The sequence below is a fragment of the Phascolarctos cinereus genome, unplaced genomic scaffold (assembly GCF_003287225.1).
Source record: "Phascolarctos cinereus isolate Bilbo 61053 unplaced genomic scaffold, phaCin_HiC Scaffold_2;HRSCAF=192, whole genome shotgun sequence".
Taxonomy (NCBI): Eukaryota; Metazoa; Chordata; class Mammalia; order Diprotodontia; family Phascolarctidae; genus Phascolarctos; species Phascolarctos cinereus.
In genome coordinates, this window is record NW_027555625.1 from 248,226,787 (window position 1) to 248,242,987 (window position 16,201).

The window sequence follows — 16,201 nt, forward strand, 5'->3', positions numbered from 1 at the left end:
AAAGAAAGAAAAAGAGTTTTATAAAATTAACCAATATATTAAAAAAAAGTTTGACATATCTATTCTACGCTGTGGTCCCTCACCTCTGAAAAGAAGCAGGGAAAGGTGTCTTCTTGTATTTTTTATTTGGGGCTGAACTTGGTAATTTTAATTTTGTAGCAATCAACTGTTGTTCTGGTGTCATGTTTCTTTTTATTGATGTGTTTGAATTCATTGTGTATGTTGTTTTCTTGCTTCTACTTATTTGACCTTGCATCAGTTCATATAAATCTTCTACACAAGAGAACGAATTTTTGTAGAGCCATGAGGACCCAAACAGAATTTGGCTTCATAGCCAGAAGTTCTAGGTGGTTAGGCTTTAATGATTTTGAAACATAAATTGCTAAAAATTTCAGTCGTGACTAGTCACAAAATCTCTCAGCTGCAAAGAGTTTAAGTGAAGAAGCATTGTTAAGTGGGAGACCTGAATTTGAATCCTTGCTAGATACATTTTATCTCTGTGACCTCTTCTCTCTGGGCTTCAGTTTTCTCACCTGTAAAACAAGGAGATTAACCTAGATGAATGTTAAGGTTCCTCTTAACTTTAAATTCTATGATTAGGAGTAAGGGAAAAAAGTGCTTGGGATCGAGATCCATATGCTGGGAAATTAGTGGGGTATGCTATAGCCTGGACATTACAAAGGGTTACAGAGGGGTCTGATGTCCACCAGGGCATGGGGAAGAATGGGTTTCAATCTCAAATTGAATGAGGAAAATGAATGAATGAATGAATGAATGAATGAATGAATGAATGAATGAATGAATGAATGAATTGAATGAAAAACAAAAAACTGGAGAAGACACTCTTTGACCAAAAGGAGTACATAGTTTTGTACTGCATTGTGTCAGCTGCCTCCAGAGGCTACTTCCCTGCCAAAAGTGGGGCTCCTGGATCAGGGCAAAATGGTCCCTGCTTGAGGTGGTAATTGACTAGTGCTGGCTCTAATGTTTAAAAAAAAAAGCCAACAAAGTAAAAAGAAAGAAACAAAAGACCACCACCAACAAACATCATTTCACCTTCTTTCAAGTAGTTCAGGCAGCTGGCTCTGTTCCCAGGAATTCCCGAGTAGGGAATATTCACCCTAATATGAAGTAAAAGGAAAACTGTCTCTGTAAACACAGCAGTTCCAGCCAGTCCCGGCTCCAGGTATCTTCACAGTTAATAAAACCTGATTTAAGCGCCTTGGGCCTTTAACATTTCACAGATGGAAGAACTTTGTTTGCATTAAGGCCTGAAGAAGAGGATGGGGGGGTGAGGGGGGAGCAGTGTGGAAGGGGGAGAGGAGCTGAGTGAGCCAAGCCTGGGCTTCCTGAGTAGAGATGGAACTGGGAGGGATAAGGACGGAACTCGCTCTTACACCAGGCAGCAGCCCCCAACTAAAATAGAAAGAAGCAGCTTTTATGAAGAGGAGCCACGGTCTGGCGTCAGATGATCTGGGTTCAAATCCTGATCCATGCACCTCAGACAAATCTCTTAAGTCCTCTGGACCTCAGTTTCTCTCTCTGTAAAATGAGAGGGTTAGGTGGCATGACCATTGAACATCCCTTTAGCTCTAAAATCCTATATCTATAAAGATTTGTAGCTCACTTTCCCCGGTGTTGGAGATCCTAGGGATGTGGAAAACTAGGCCTGACTGCAAGGATCACAGTGACCTCTGCTGTCCATCCTGTAGAGGCATTCCTTTCCCCTGCCCAGACAGCTCAGCCTGAGCCAGGGCATCAGCCAGGGAAGTGCCTGTAATTTCTATGAGTGATGGGAACAGTAATTGCTGGCCTAGGAATTGCATGAATAGGACCCGAAGGCTTAATCTCTATCCTCATTCCCCCAGGAACTTCAGTGGGGCCCTTTTGTGCCATCTGCAGGCTGATCCCTGACATTGCAGGTCTGGGGGAGCTCTGGAGATAGTCATTACCACCATCACTATTTTAGCATTGTACACTGAGCTTGGTCATTTACCAAGTACTTTCCCATCCCACTCTATGTAAAAGAGAGCGGGGAGAGACCTTCAATAATGTCTAGTTCACTCTAATTTGATCCTGACACAGCCACGTGAGGCAGGTGGGACAGGTATTATTTCTTTTTCGTAGATGATGAATAAGAGGTCCAGACTGGGCACAGCGCTCCATTTCACCATGATGGAGGTGAACTGGTACATGACGGTATTGTGGAAATAACACCATCTTGAGTCACATGATCTAGCTTCAAATTACCACCTCTGATGTTTACTACTGGTGTGGCAACAAATCACAACCTCCCTGGGCCTCAGTTTCCCTCATCTGTAAAATGACAGGGTTGGATGAGATGGCTTCTAGCGCCCCTTTTAGCTCTGGATCTATAATTTTTATCACACATATGCATATAACAATAAAAGCTAGTAAGTGGCATTTACATAGCATTTTAAGGTTTGCAAAGCGCTTTACAAGTATCTCATGTAATCTTCACAACAACCCTGGGAGATAGGTGCTATTATTAAGGGTTTTTTTTTTTTACAGTTGACAGGTTAAATGACTTGTCCAGGATCACACAGCCAGTATGTGTCTGAAGCTGAACTTGAACTCAAGTCTTCCTGGCTTTGGTTCCAGTGATGTGCCACCTAGATAAAGAGTTTTTTGCATCATTTATTTGCATCCTGGGCTCCCAGGAATTATGGTGGAAGTATGTTCACTTGTATTTGCAGACAAACAAGTAGATATTCAGGGCAGAAGAGTCCCCATTTTGCAGGAAATACTTGGGGGCAGGAGACGCATTTATAGTACTTGGTGCTTTCCTTTTCTCCTTGCTCCCATGGTCTATTTCTCTAGACTTGGAATTCACTGTATCTTCCTTCACCTAGCAAAGATTGTTTATCAGTCAGAGATGCATTGTTCTGTTCTCTTTATGGAGAATGCCAAGAAGAAACCTTCTGGGTTCTGGATTTGGCTGCCTTGCAGAGGGTTTGCACCAGTTGAGCGTACAAGAGCCTCTACCTTAGGCCCAGAGAATGGTTTGACTGGTGATCATGTAAGGAATTTTCTCAGCCACTCCAAGGCTGGGCAGATCACTACTGCATTAAAATCCCTTACCTTTGAGACCCTTACATTTCTTATTTGTATTTTCTATTCCCATTAGTCCTCAGCTCAAACCCTCTGCCCAGACCTAGTCAATCTGCTGTTTCCTTATTATATTATCATTTACACCTTTGATCATCATTGTTCCCCAAACCTGAATTGTCTTCATCTTACTTTTTACCTCTCTGAATCTTATCTTTCAAGGCTTAGTTTAAGTACTGCCTCTTGCTTGAAGCCTTCTTGAGTACCCTATACCATAGCGGTCTTTCTGAAATCTCAAATTATCTATCACAAGGGTTCTTAATTATTTTGTGTCATAGAGATCCCTTTGGCAGTCTTCTCAGAATTTTTTTTTTAAAGACTAAGTCTCCCTATCTTGCCCAAGATGGAAGTGCAAGGGCTCAATCCTGCCGATGAACATTATGGTAGCTTTTACTTGCTCCATTTCTGACTTCAGAAGCCCAATAGTCTTACAGCTCCCATATTTGTGCTCACCGTATTTAGACTGGACTTAGTTCGATCACCCGAACTAAGCATTCGCCTATTGCAACCCAGAACTCTAGAGATAAATTGTTCCACCAGCTCCACCCTCCCGAGTAGCAGGGATTACAGGTGTAAGCCATGACATCTGGCTCTGAATAATATTTTTAAATAACATGAAATAAAAATATAAGATTACAAAGGAAATTAATTATATTGAAGTAGCTATCAAAATATAGCTATGTAAAAAAAATGAGTTCATGGATTCCAGACCAAGGACTCCTGGCCTACTGCCTGGATCATTTGTTGGTCAAAATGTTAATCTGTAATACAAGGCTATATGCTCTGAGTGTGGGTCTTGCTTTCCCAAGTAAACTATGAACTCCTTCAGGGAAAGCACCATACTATCTCCTTCTTTTGTATCCTCCACTACACCCAGTACATTGCTAGGTCCATAAAGGGGTTAATATATTTGCCGAGTGAGTGATCAAGTATATCATTTAATCAAAATATCTGCAAATTTATGCCTGAGAGAGACATTTTTTACAGATCTTACTTTTTTGGAGGGGGGAGAATAGGGGTAGCCTGAATTTCTCATGGTCCCCCTGCTTCCCAGTCACCATAGCCCTCATGGCCTGGTTTTCCTTTGTTGGGTGAAGGTCAAATAGTAGTCATCTTTGCCATTCTACTGGTCTGCTCCTAACCTGGTGCTGCTCCTAGGTTGGTGATGTTTAGGTTTTATAGGGTGGCTGGGAGACAGGCTATGTGTGTAGTACTCCTCCTGGAAAGACCCCCTTCCAGGGGAGGTTCACACTGCCTTCCCTCCCCAGATAAATGCTTGGGAAGAGTCTAACATACCTTCATGAGGACCAAACTAGGCCAAAAGAATTTTAAAGATAAAATTAGTCAGCCAGTTTAGACTATCATTTTTGAATATGTATATAAATCTTTCCTTTAAAAATAAAATGTAGAAAGCATACCCATATAGTCTAGATTATGTGTCAGACAATCAAATAAAAGGAATGAGAGACTGGGTACTAGAATAGGGAACCCAAATCTTGTGTCTGAGGTGAAGGGCGATAGTTAGGGATGTAGGTGTGGTAGGTCCCTGAACCCAGGGAACCAAGCAGGATTAATGAAAAAGGTAGGTGTACACAGTACCTCTAGCCAAGGATTAGAAATCAGTGAAAGTCAAGAAATTCGTTATAGGAGAAAGCCTTTGGGCCAAGAGAATGGGGCTCAGGCTCTTTTATCACCCAGGGAGGTGCTGGCACCCTGGGAAACTGCAGAACAGTATATATAGTGCAATGGAAAGAGTGTTGGCTTTGAAGGTAGAGGACCTGGGTTCCAATCTCACCTTTGATGCTTACTACTTGTGTGCCTTCAGGAAAGTCACCTAATCTCATAGGGCCTCAATTTCCTCATCTGTAAAAGGAGGGGGTTGAGGTTCCTTTCTGACGCTAGAGCTACTATCACTCCATTCCTCATGGTCTCCTTGCTTCCCAGGCTCCCATTATCCTGTTCAAATTCCCCTTCCTCCCTACCCTCCTCTCCGCTCCAGCACCAAACCCCAGCTCACTTTGCTGGTAAGGACTGATATGGCTGCTAACTCTACTGACCCCCTCCTACGCTTTAGTGGGGCTTTGTATAAAGGGCTGCGGTGCTGACCTTTCACATCCAGCTGGGTTATGCACTGGATAGAACACTGAAATTGGAATCAGGAAGACATGTTCAAATCTGGTCTCAGGTGCTGATTAGCAGTATAACTTGGTCAAGCCACTTAACCTTTATCTGCTTCACTTTCCTCAGTCCCTATCTCCCAGGGTTGCTGTGACATTAAAAATGAGATGATATTTGTAAAGTGCTTTGTAAACCTTAAAGTGTCATATAAATACTAGTTATTAGCATTAATTACTATTGTCTAGGGCCCTGGAGTGTACTGTCCAGCTCCCAGATACTAACTTGTTGGCTGTTCCTTAGCCTCCTGGTTGCTAATGAGGATATTGTAGCTTTTGATTGGTCATTATTTCTAGTGCAGTCCTCTCTGGATGCTGGGCATTTCCTTTTCCCCCTCTCTTCTTTAAAGAAGCAAATTCCCCTTGGACAGTGGTGGTAGAACTTCTTCAACATCAAAAAAGGCATAGCCCCACCCACCTCTCACACATCTGGAGCAGACACTGGTGTTACTGTTACTGTCCAGGCCGGAGCTTATGTCTGCTGCCTACCAGAGATTTTTTTTTCTTTTGTAGACCAGGTTTCATCCAGTTGATTTACAATCTCCCCTTCTTCTTTTCCCCCCTCCCCCCTTACGGCCAGAAAGATCCTCAGGGAGCTCCTGATTACACTGATGAAGAGGCTGGTAGTAAATAAGTCTCTCTCTCTCTCTCTCTCTCTCTCTCTCTCTCTCTCTCTCTCTCTCTCTCTCTCTCTCTCCACACAGAGGACACAGCATTTAGAATAACATCAAAGCTGGTAACTGCAGGGAAGTGAGCCTCTGACCTTCACCACCCGTATGCTTGGGAGGGTTAGATCTTGTCAGTAGCCATCTGCAGTATAAACTCTACCTGGCTTTGACACCATCATTATGGGCCATACACAAAGCAGATCTGCAGAGCTCTCTACAAATACCAGGGAAGGCATTAGCCTCCTTCCACATGACAGGGGCCCTGATCCTGAGGCTACTTTTATTGCCAGAGAGATCCTTCCCTGTGGAGACAAGTTAACCCATCTGCCTCTAAGGAGAGACAGCCAGCTGGAAGAAAGCCGGCCAGGAGCCCAGCAGAGGCAGAGGGAGAGAAATCACTGTCTGCTTCCTTCATGAGAAAATTCTGAGCCATTATTTGATGGTGGGAGATAGTCCAGGAGTTCTTTAGTCTCATTAAAGACCCATGAAGTGCCAGAAGGGGAATAACCCTACTGTCTACAAATGAAATTGTAGGATCATGGATCTAGAGTTAGAAGGGGCCTAGGATGTCATCTAGTCCAACCTTCTCATTTAACAGATAAGGGAAGAGAGGTTAGAGACTTGGTCAAGGTAACATAGGCAGTAAATGGTAGAGATGGGACTTAAACCCAGGGTGTTATGACTCCAAACCCAGAGTCCTTTTCCATCGTACCACATGGTCTCTCACACCCACCAGAGGCTGACAATGTCCAGAAAAATATAAAAAATTCAATTCAATGCCTATTTTTTGAGCATCTACTCTATGTCTTCAAGGTTAATAGAACACTGGAATCCTAGAACCAGAGATGATCAGAGCCTTTCTCTTGTTCTCATGTCCCCTGATGCTCTAGGGCAGGAGCAGGAGCTGACATGCCCCTTATTCCTTATGCCACCCACATTCAGGCTGCTTCCATTATTAAGCAAACTCTCCTTCTATGAGGCTCACTTCATCTCTGTAATACAGTTCAATTCTTTGTAGCTGTGATCTACCAGCCTTCAGATTATTCTTCCTTCTGTCTCAAGACAATCTCAATAGCTTTATCTCCAATCTCATCCCTGCCCTTCTACTTGGAGATGTGAAAATACAGAATAATGTGTCCTCTAACACCCTGTCATCTCAGTTCATTAGCCTCATCAACTTCTGTCACCTATAGCTTCACTCTACTTCAGCCATTCACACAGATGGTCATATCTTAGATCTTACCATTACCATAACTGGACCACCTCCATGTTTTTGAACTTTGAAATTGTCCTCCCTGATCATAATGTCTTTTCCTTCTTTCTGACCCTTTTCTCTACTCTGCCTAAACCCATTCTTAATTCCCATTGTAACCTCAGGTCCATCTATACTTCCCTATTTTCCCAATCTATCATCCCCTGCACTGGACTAATTTCCTCTCTTCATAGTCTTAACCCTATAGTTAACTGATCAATTACTCCATTGCTCTCTTGATTCCCTTGCCCCTTTACGTGATGATGGGGGTATATGAGAGTTCAGGGAGGGCTAGCACCTCTGATGTGAGGGCTGCTCATCCACCTTTGGTGTCCACTTGGCACTCAACTCTCACCTGTGGCTCCAAGAAGCTGTAACATTCACAGCAGCCACATCCTGGTAAACCATCTCTGCAGACAGGCTTAAGCAGGCTGAAGGTAACTTACAGGCCTCAGACCTGTTGGTGAGTTAGGGGGATGTCTACCCCAAGCATGTGAAGACTTCCCTCAGTGGAATGAACAGATGAGAATAATTTGTTGCATTGGCCATGAAGTTGGCTGAAGCAAAGTGCTGTGGAGCATGGTCAGATATCAAAGATGCCAAGGTCATCCACCGTGGTCACCTACCGCATCTCAAGCCATTGCTGATCATCCTGACTTTTATTTTACCACTGGATTTAGATGACTCTGGAAGAGAGACTGAGGCTGATGACTTTGTGCAACTCTGCCTCACCTAAATCCAATTCAAAATCCCAAATTGACAAATAACAACATATAATGATGATCAATACTCTGCCAATTCTCAATCTACCATCTACTTTCTCCATTTTTTACTCCAGAGCTACTGAATGCTCCCAGAGGAAGTCCCATAACTGTGTAGATTTGTTCAAATGAAAAATCATGTTACCTCATCTCAATTGAGTCCTTAGTGCTGCAAGAAAAAACTTTGATTTTTTCTTGAATGACATTCTGTCTCATTCCCTTCAGCAACTGTTCCAAACTTTCTTTTATCTACTCAATTTTCCAGTGCTTTCCCCACATCATCAGATGCCCTTGTTTTCTACTTTGCTAAAAAAAAGAAGTCATCTGTTTTAATATCTCTTTTCTCTCCCATGTCATATCTCAAAACACCTCTACATCTTCACCCACACTTTCTTCCATTACTTTTGTCTCTGTGGCAGAGCTGGCCCTTCTCCTTGCCAAGATCAACCCCTCTACCTGTGCTTTTAATACTATTTTTTTTTCTGTCTTCTCTTGGATACTGCCTCATCAATCATTTGTTCTTTCTCAACTTGAATATGTCTCTATCTAATGGTTCTTTCTCTGCTACCTATGAATGGCATAGGATCATAGATTCTCATCTGGAAAGGACCTTAAATCCCATCCAGCCATAGGAGAATAAGACCATAGATTTAGAAATGGAGGAGACCTCAGAGTCTACAGAGTTTAACCCCCTAATTTTTGCAGACAAGGAAATGGAGGTCTAGAAAGGTCAAACGACTTGCCCAAAGTAACATGGGAAGTAAGTAGAAGAAGCTGGAATTGAATGCAGATTCCCCTGATTCCAAACCCATTATTTTTCCCCCTCTGTAACGTGCTGCCTCCCCACATCCAATACCCTTATTTTGCAAATGAGGAAACAAATCCAGGGAGGTGAAAGAACTTTCCCAAGGTCACACAGATAGTAAATGGAAAACTGGGATTCATCTAAGTCCTTTGACTCCAAATTTAGTGCTCTTTCCACCACATCGTGGTGCCCCTGACCCCATCCTTAAAAACAAACATAATGAAAACTCCTTGCAAAGAACACTTGTCTTTCCCTGAATATCATCCTATGTTTCTCCTTCCCTTCATTGCCCAACTCCTGGAGAAAAATGGTCTACATTTGCCTAGGCTTTCTCACTATTTACTCAGTTCTTGATCCATTTCTATCTGGGCTCTGGCCCCACTATTCACCTGAAAGTCTCCCCCACCCCCCAACAATCTGTGCTAATTCTGATAGTCTTTTCTCATTCTTCATCCTCCATGATCTCTCTTCAGCTTTTGTTACTGATAACCACCCCCACCCCCACCCCCATTTTCTTGGACTCTCTCTTGAGCTCTTATGCTTCTCCAATATTTCTCTGTCTTGATTCTCTTCCTTCTAAATCTTCCTTGCTGAATACATCTCCTTCCCTCTTAGTTTGGGTCCACATCTTGAAATATAGGAATGGCTGACTAGGGATGAAGTGACTTAACAAATATTGTTACAAATATATTGACCTGTTCTCTTGTGGAGTGTTCTCATGGATTTTTCCCTGACCCTATGCTGGCTAACATTTTAATCAGGGATTTGAATAGGGGCATATTCAATTTCAAGTTCAATTTAATGAACATCATTAAGTGCCTACTATGTGCCAGGCACTGTGACAAGATAGCATGCTCATCAGATTTGCAGATGACACAAAATCATCACTGAATGACAGAACCAGGCTCCCCAAGATCTTGACAGGCTAAAGTACTGATTGGACTGAATCTAAGAAGATGAAAGTCAATGGATATAAATATAAAGTCTTATGCTTGACTTCAAAATATTTTCAGAACTACAGAAGAGAGAGGAATGGTTAGATAGCAGCTGGGCTAAAAATATCTAGAGGCCTTATTAGCCTATGACCTCATTGTAAATCAGCAGTGTGATGTGAAAGCCAAACAAATGAAAACTAATGTGATCTTGGACTACATTGAGAGGCATAGCTTCCAGGACTAAGGAGTTGATAGCCCTTTGTACTACACCCTAGACAGATCACATCTGGAATATTGTCCTTAGTTCTGGGTGCAACAATTTAGGAAGGATATTGATAAGTTGGAGAGTACTTGGAATAGGACAACCAGCGTGGTGAAAGTCTTTGAGTCTTTGTCTTATTAAAGTTCAGTTAAAGTAACTGGCAATGTTTAGCCTGGGAAAGAAAAGATTGGGGAGTAGAGGACAGGCATGCTAGCTGTGTATTTGAGGGGCCGTTGTGTGGAAGAGGGATTAGATTTTCTCACTTGGACCAAGAGTAGAACTTGGAGCAATATATTAAAGAATCAAAGAGGCAATGTTGCCTTGATGAGAGGAAAAAAAAAACCCAAAACTTTCTTTTCTTAGAGGCAATTGGGCTAAGTAACTTGCCAGAGCCACAGCTAGTAAGTGCCTGAGGTCAGATTTGAACTCAGGTCCTTCCGACTCCAGGGCTGGTAGTCTATCCACTGCGCCATATAGCTCCTCCTTGAAGAAATTTCTAGTGGTTAGAGCTATCCCAAAGTGGAGTGGGCTGCCTCAGGAGGTAATTGGTTCTCATTCATTGGGGATCTTCAACCAGAGGCTGATAATAAAGGAGATAACATTGCCTGAGGGAGTTGGACAGTTACAGGGATCATCCGTGGAGCCATGCAGGAGTAGACTGACACATGCTTTATAGGAGCAATGACAGAATTGGTGTGATTATGGTTTCAGAACTGGAAAGGAGGTGGGAGATGGGGTGTACATGGGGTTCAAACACTGAAGCTTGGGGAAGAGATGCTGTGGAGTGGAATGACCAGACCTGGATGTACTGTGACTGAGAGAACCAGGAGAGCCTGGCCCTAGGGCACAAGCTCTGCTCCCGGAAGGGTTAAGTCCTCCAAGGCCTGGTTTCTTATCTAAGCAGGTGGTGAGCAGCATGGTTCTCACAAGCTGTCCCCCCATAGCTGGAATACCCCATAGCAGTCACTCAGAATCCTTATCTTCTTTCAAGGTTTAGCTCTGATGCCATCCTTTCCTGAAACCTTCCATGATTCTCCCTTTCCCCCTCTCTCAGTTGTTAATGCTCTTCCTTTTTTCAGTTTCCCTACACTCATTTGTGCACTGATTGTCTTCCCCTTCCCCCTGCAGTAGACTACAAATTTCCAGAGGGTGGGGACTACTTTGCTACTATCTTTGCACCTACGGTGCCTAGCTTAGCATCTTGAACATAGTAGGTGCTTAACAAATGTTTGTTGAATTGAACACATCTCTGTAGCTAATTTTTTAAAAAGGCCAGTAACGTGATTATTTCTTGGTGCTTCTCTTATAACCTAAGGTTAGCAAAAACTGGAAGAGTAAAAAAAAATCACCAGGCTAAATATAGAAAGCCTTACTTCCAGTAACATATTATTCTAAGTGTCCAATAATTAATGGTAAATGAATGTGCCGTGTCTGTGGGAGAATGTGAGATCCTCCGTGAATACCAAATGAAGTCAGTAGGAGTTCCAGCTTTGTAGGAGATAGCAGGTGAATTCCCAATGACTGAAGCTTGGGTAAAGAGCTGGAGTGTTTTTAGGAGACCTTAGGAAATATATGACCACCCTGCCCCCTCCGATGGAGACATCAGTTCTCTAAAGCCTGAGGGCCTTCAGGTGTGAACAATGGCATCATGGATGCTGTGTTAATAGGAGAGAAAAGGGTAAAATGTGTTCTGTGAATGGTAGGATATTCATAGCACATGGATGGCTAGGCAGATTTGTAGCCCAGTGGCATATGAGCATTGAGATATAAATATTGTTCATCTAGTCAGGATCTGGTACTAGTAGCCAGGAGAGTCAAGTAATATTTCAAATCCAGAGGCCACAGCCAGAGCTTTGGAAATATTTACAGTCCTGTAGAGCGGCACATCTCTGGATTAGGTTTTGCTCTGCAGTAGCATCTCCCTGCTGTACCACTGACAATAGCAACTGTTCAGACCTATGGAGGGATGAGCGTGTTTCTAAAATAAACACCAATCAGCCCCGGTGCAGGAGGAAGCTGGGTCCCCTCAGAACAGATGTCACCCTCTACTATGAAACCTTCAGTGACTCCCAAGTCCCTACCAAATAATGTTCATGTGCCTTAACTTGACCATAAAAACCCTTGCAGTCTGCCTCTTGCCTCCCTTTTCAGTTATATCTGGTAATCAGGTATATTTTTATAAAATACTTGGGGGTTTGTAAAGCATTTCAATTCCACAGTGGCTAGAATTCTGGACTTGGAGTCAGGAAGACCTGAGTTCAAATCCTAAGTCAGACACTTGCTACCTGTGTCACCCTAGATAACCCCATATCCATTTTCAGATTCAGTTTCCTCATCTGTAAAATACAAACAATAATAGCAGCTACTCATGTGGATCAGATGAGATAATATGTGTAAGGCACTTTGCAAACCTCAAAGAACTATGTAAGTGATTGCTATTATGTGTATATTAATTATATAATATCATACTATATAATATTAATTAATATAATAATTAATAATAATAATAATGTATTATATTATATCCTTTAAGCTTTGCTACAACCCCAGTAAGTCAATAATGTAAAGATCATTATCCTCATTTTACTGAGGAAACTGAGTCTCAGAAAGGTAAAGAGATTTGTTTAAGTTAACACAGCAACGGCAGAATCAAGATTTGAATGCAGGTCTTGCAAACCCAAGTCTAAAGCTCTTTTTACTCTCCATGATCTCTTAATGCTTCCCAACATGTATTAAATAGTTCAGCAAACTAGTCTGCACTATCCCTGGAATATACCCTATGCTTTCCTCCTTTTGTACCTTTGCTCACACTATTCTCTAAAACTGTAATTGACTCCAAGCCCTCTTATTTATTGACAGCCTACCCATCCTTTAAGGCCCATGTCAAATGGCACTCCCTCCACGAAGCTTTCCTTGATGTTTCAGGTGGAAATGATAATTTTTTACTTGAAAAATTCTATATGCCCGAAGTCTTATCCAATTATGAGTCTATTTTGCATTATAGTTTTGTTATGTCCAAGAACTATGCAGTGCAAAGAATATTAGGCATAGAGTCAGGGTACCTGGGTTCAGGTCTTGGCTCAGCCCTTCATCAGCTATGACTCTTGAGATGTCATTATTCTTGAAAGTGGGTTTTAGTTTCCTCATGTATAAAAGGAGAAGGGATGGACTAAATGTTCTCCAATATGTCTCGGTACATAGACAAAGAGCTGACTGTCACAAGTTAACAGTCTAGATTAAGATTCTATTTCTGACACTATGTGACCTTAGATGAGTCATCTGACTTTCTTGGGCCTCGGTTTCCTTGCCTGTAAAATTAGGAGGTTGGACAACTCTAGGTCTATGATAACCATAATCCTTCCAACTCTAATATTCTATGATTCTGGCGTTTTTTTCCTCCCTGCCAGACTGCATGTGAGCTCCTTAAGGGTAGGGAGGAGGTCTCATTAGTGGTTGTAAACCCCCTCTCTCCAATGCAAGTTGCCTTAAAAATAGTAGATGTTTCATAAATGTTTATTGAATTGAATCAAGAAGGGAGGAATCTCCCATTGGTGATATTCACTGATTTGTATTTCAATATGGGTTCATTTGGAAAGCTTGGCTCTCAGAGAGATCCCTGCCTAGAAGACAGGCTGACGTGCTGAGAGACATTGATGTTTCTGTAATTGATGTAGAATCTCCAGTTTCTTCTGTCAGTCCAGAGCTTTCCTCAAGTGTTCAAATCAGGCAAAGGGAAAGAATTTAAAAAGTGATGGAAAAAGGAGGCCCATATGACTGGCATGTCATTCAGCTTACTGGACTGTACTCAGCCCAGCAAGGTGGACCCATGGAAGCTTCAAGGTTTCAATTACTTCAAGTCTTAATGTCATGCATTTGAGAAGAACACCGTATGTGGCACCAGACCAAACACTCATCTTTTCTTGAATTTGCAAGTAAAAGTCATGGGCCTTTATGAAATCCAGAGAGTGAATAACAGATTCATTGCTATTGGCTAGAGGTGTTCATTCTCTTCCTGAGAATAGTCTCTGGCTGTCAGACTGACACTGCCCCCTTCCCCAGCCCTCCACCATACCCCTGTCAGAGAATAGCAGCTTACTTTCACTGACTGCCTGTTTACCCAGGTCCCAGTGGCATTATTACTCTGGTGGTGCCTGAAAGTAAGGAATTCTCTGAGGTAGGGAGGAGTTGGTGACACTCAACTCACATCCTACATTTTCATAGAATGGTGTCAGTGATGAGAAAGGACCTAGAACATCGAATGTTAGATCTGCTGGAATCTTTATAACATAGAATGAAGAATATCAGAACTGGAAGGGACCTGAGAACATAGAATCATAACGTCAAAGGTGTTAATAAACTTAGAATATAGAATGTTAGCCCTTAGAACTTTAAACCCAGAAGGGACCCTCAGATTTGTTTACAGATGGGGGAACTGAGCACCAAGCTGAGATGGCAGAGCAAGGTTAGAACCCAGGTTTTCTAGTCCAAAGTTCTTGCTTTCCCCCCTTTTCCTACCATGCTTGTGGCCCACTTTGACTTTTGTCATGTGTAGATTCAGGTGTTACAGATTCCCTTAAATTGAACCTGGAAGGAGAAATGCAGTACAGGCCCTCCTTCTACCTTCCCTTTCCCATCAAAATGCATTAGCTAATGAAGTTAAAGCTAAAAATCAAACAAACAAAAAAAATCTGCACTCAGCCATCTGTCTATTTAAAAAAAGCACGCAGAAGATTTCACAGAATTGACTGCTGGTTTTTACATTGTCAACAAAATCAATGATTCTTTTATGGCTGCTGTCTCATTTTGGTTCATCTCACTCCCTGATTTCATAAGGAAAAGACCTTGAGCCCATGTGTCTCACTCAGGTCTACTTTAAGCTTCCAAAGGTTATGAGTGATGGCCCTGGCAAACATAAGGTTCAGCAGATTTCACCACTATTATTAAGTTGTGTGGCTCATTCAGGAATGGTATGAAAATGACAAATCCCATGAAAGCCATTTGTCACCTCTTGATGATTTTCTCCACAGCAGGCCACAGGGCTGTATTTCTCCAAGGGCCCATTATTTGGAAAGAAATGGTCTTAACCTTACGGAAACCCAATCTAATGCACCATGAAGCTGACACTAAGGAAGTGCTTAGAGGAGGGAGGACATTGTAGCTTCACCCAGTCCGTTGAAGGAGAGAGCTGCGCTAATAGACGAGACATCTGGACAGTTATTATACATTTATTAAGTACCTACTGTATGCCAGACATTGTGCTAAGCACAGGGAATACAAAGAGAGGCAAAAGACAGTCTCTACCCTCAAGGAGCTTGCAGTGTAATGGGGTAGACAACACGCAAACAACTAGGTACAAACAAGCTATATACAGGATGCTTTGGAAAGAATCAACAGAGGGAAGGCACAAGCATTGCAGGTCAGAAAAGGCTTCTTGGAGAAGGCAGGATTTTAGGCAGGACTTGAAGGAAGCCAGGGAAGCCAGGAAGCAGAAATGAGGAGGGAGCATTCCAGGAATGGAGGATGGCCCATGAAAATGTCATGAAAAACTTGAGGTTCAGCAAGAAGGCTAGTGTCATTGGATAGTGGTGTGTGTGTGTGTGTGTGTGTGTGTGTGTGTGTGTGTGTGTGTGTGTGTGCGTGTGTGTGTATGTGTGTGTGTGTGTGTGTGTGTGTGTGTGTGTGTAAGAAGACTGGGAAGGTAGGACGAAGCCAGGTTGTGAGGAGCTTTGCACACCAATCAGAGGATTTTATATTTGATCCTGGAGGTGATAGGCAGATTTATTAAGGAAAACTCATCAGTAAACAATCTGTCTCTAAAGGAGTCAGTGCTTTAAAGGAACATAAAAGATGTTCTAGTCTCCAAGGAATAGGGTAATGGCATTTTAACAACAATGGACACAGGCTTTGGGGCCACTACTATTAAGGAATTGAGGCCATTGCTATTAAGGATGCTCTTGCTTCTGAAAATCCTACCCATTGAGACATAAAGGTAAACATAAGAGATTTTGCATCTTCTGAGGATTTGTGGTGTTATAAACTATTTTTTATGCTTCAATCAGTGCTGGCAATTTATGGACAGAGGTTTCAGAAGATACATCTGACTACGTATTTTAATATCAGAGGGAAGAATGGTAAGGCTTCAGGAAGTCATCTCCACCTCTCAGATCCTGGTGGACACAGTCTAGGACCTGAGCCCAAGAGACCTGAGAATATCA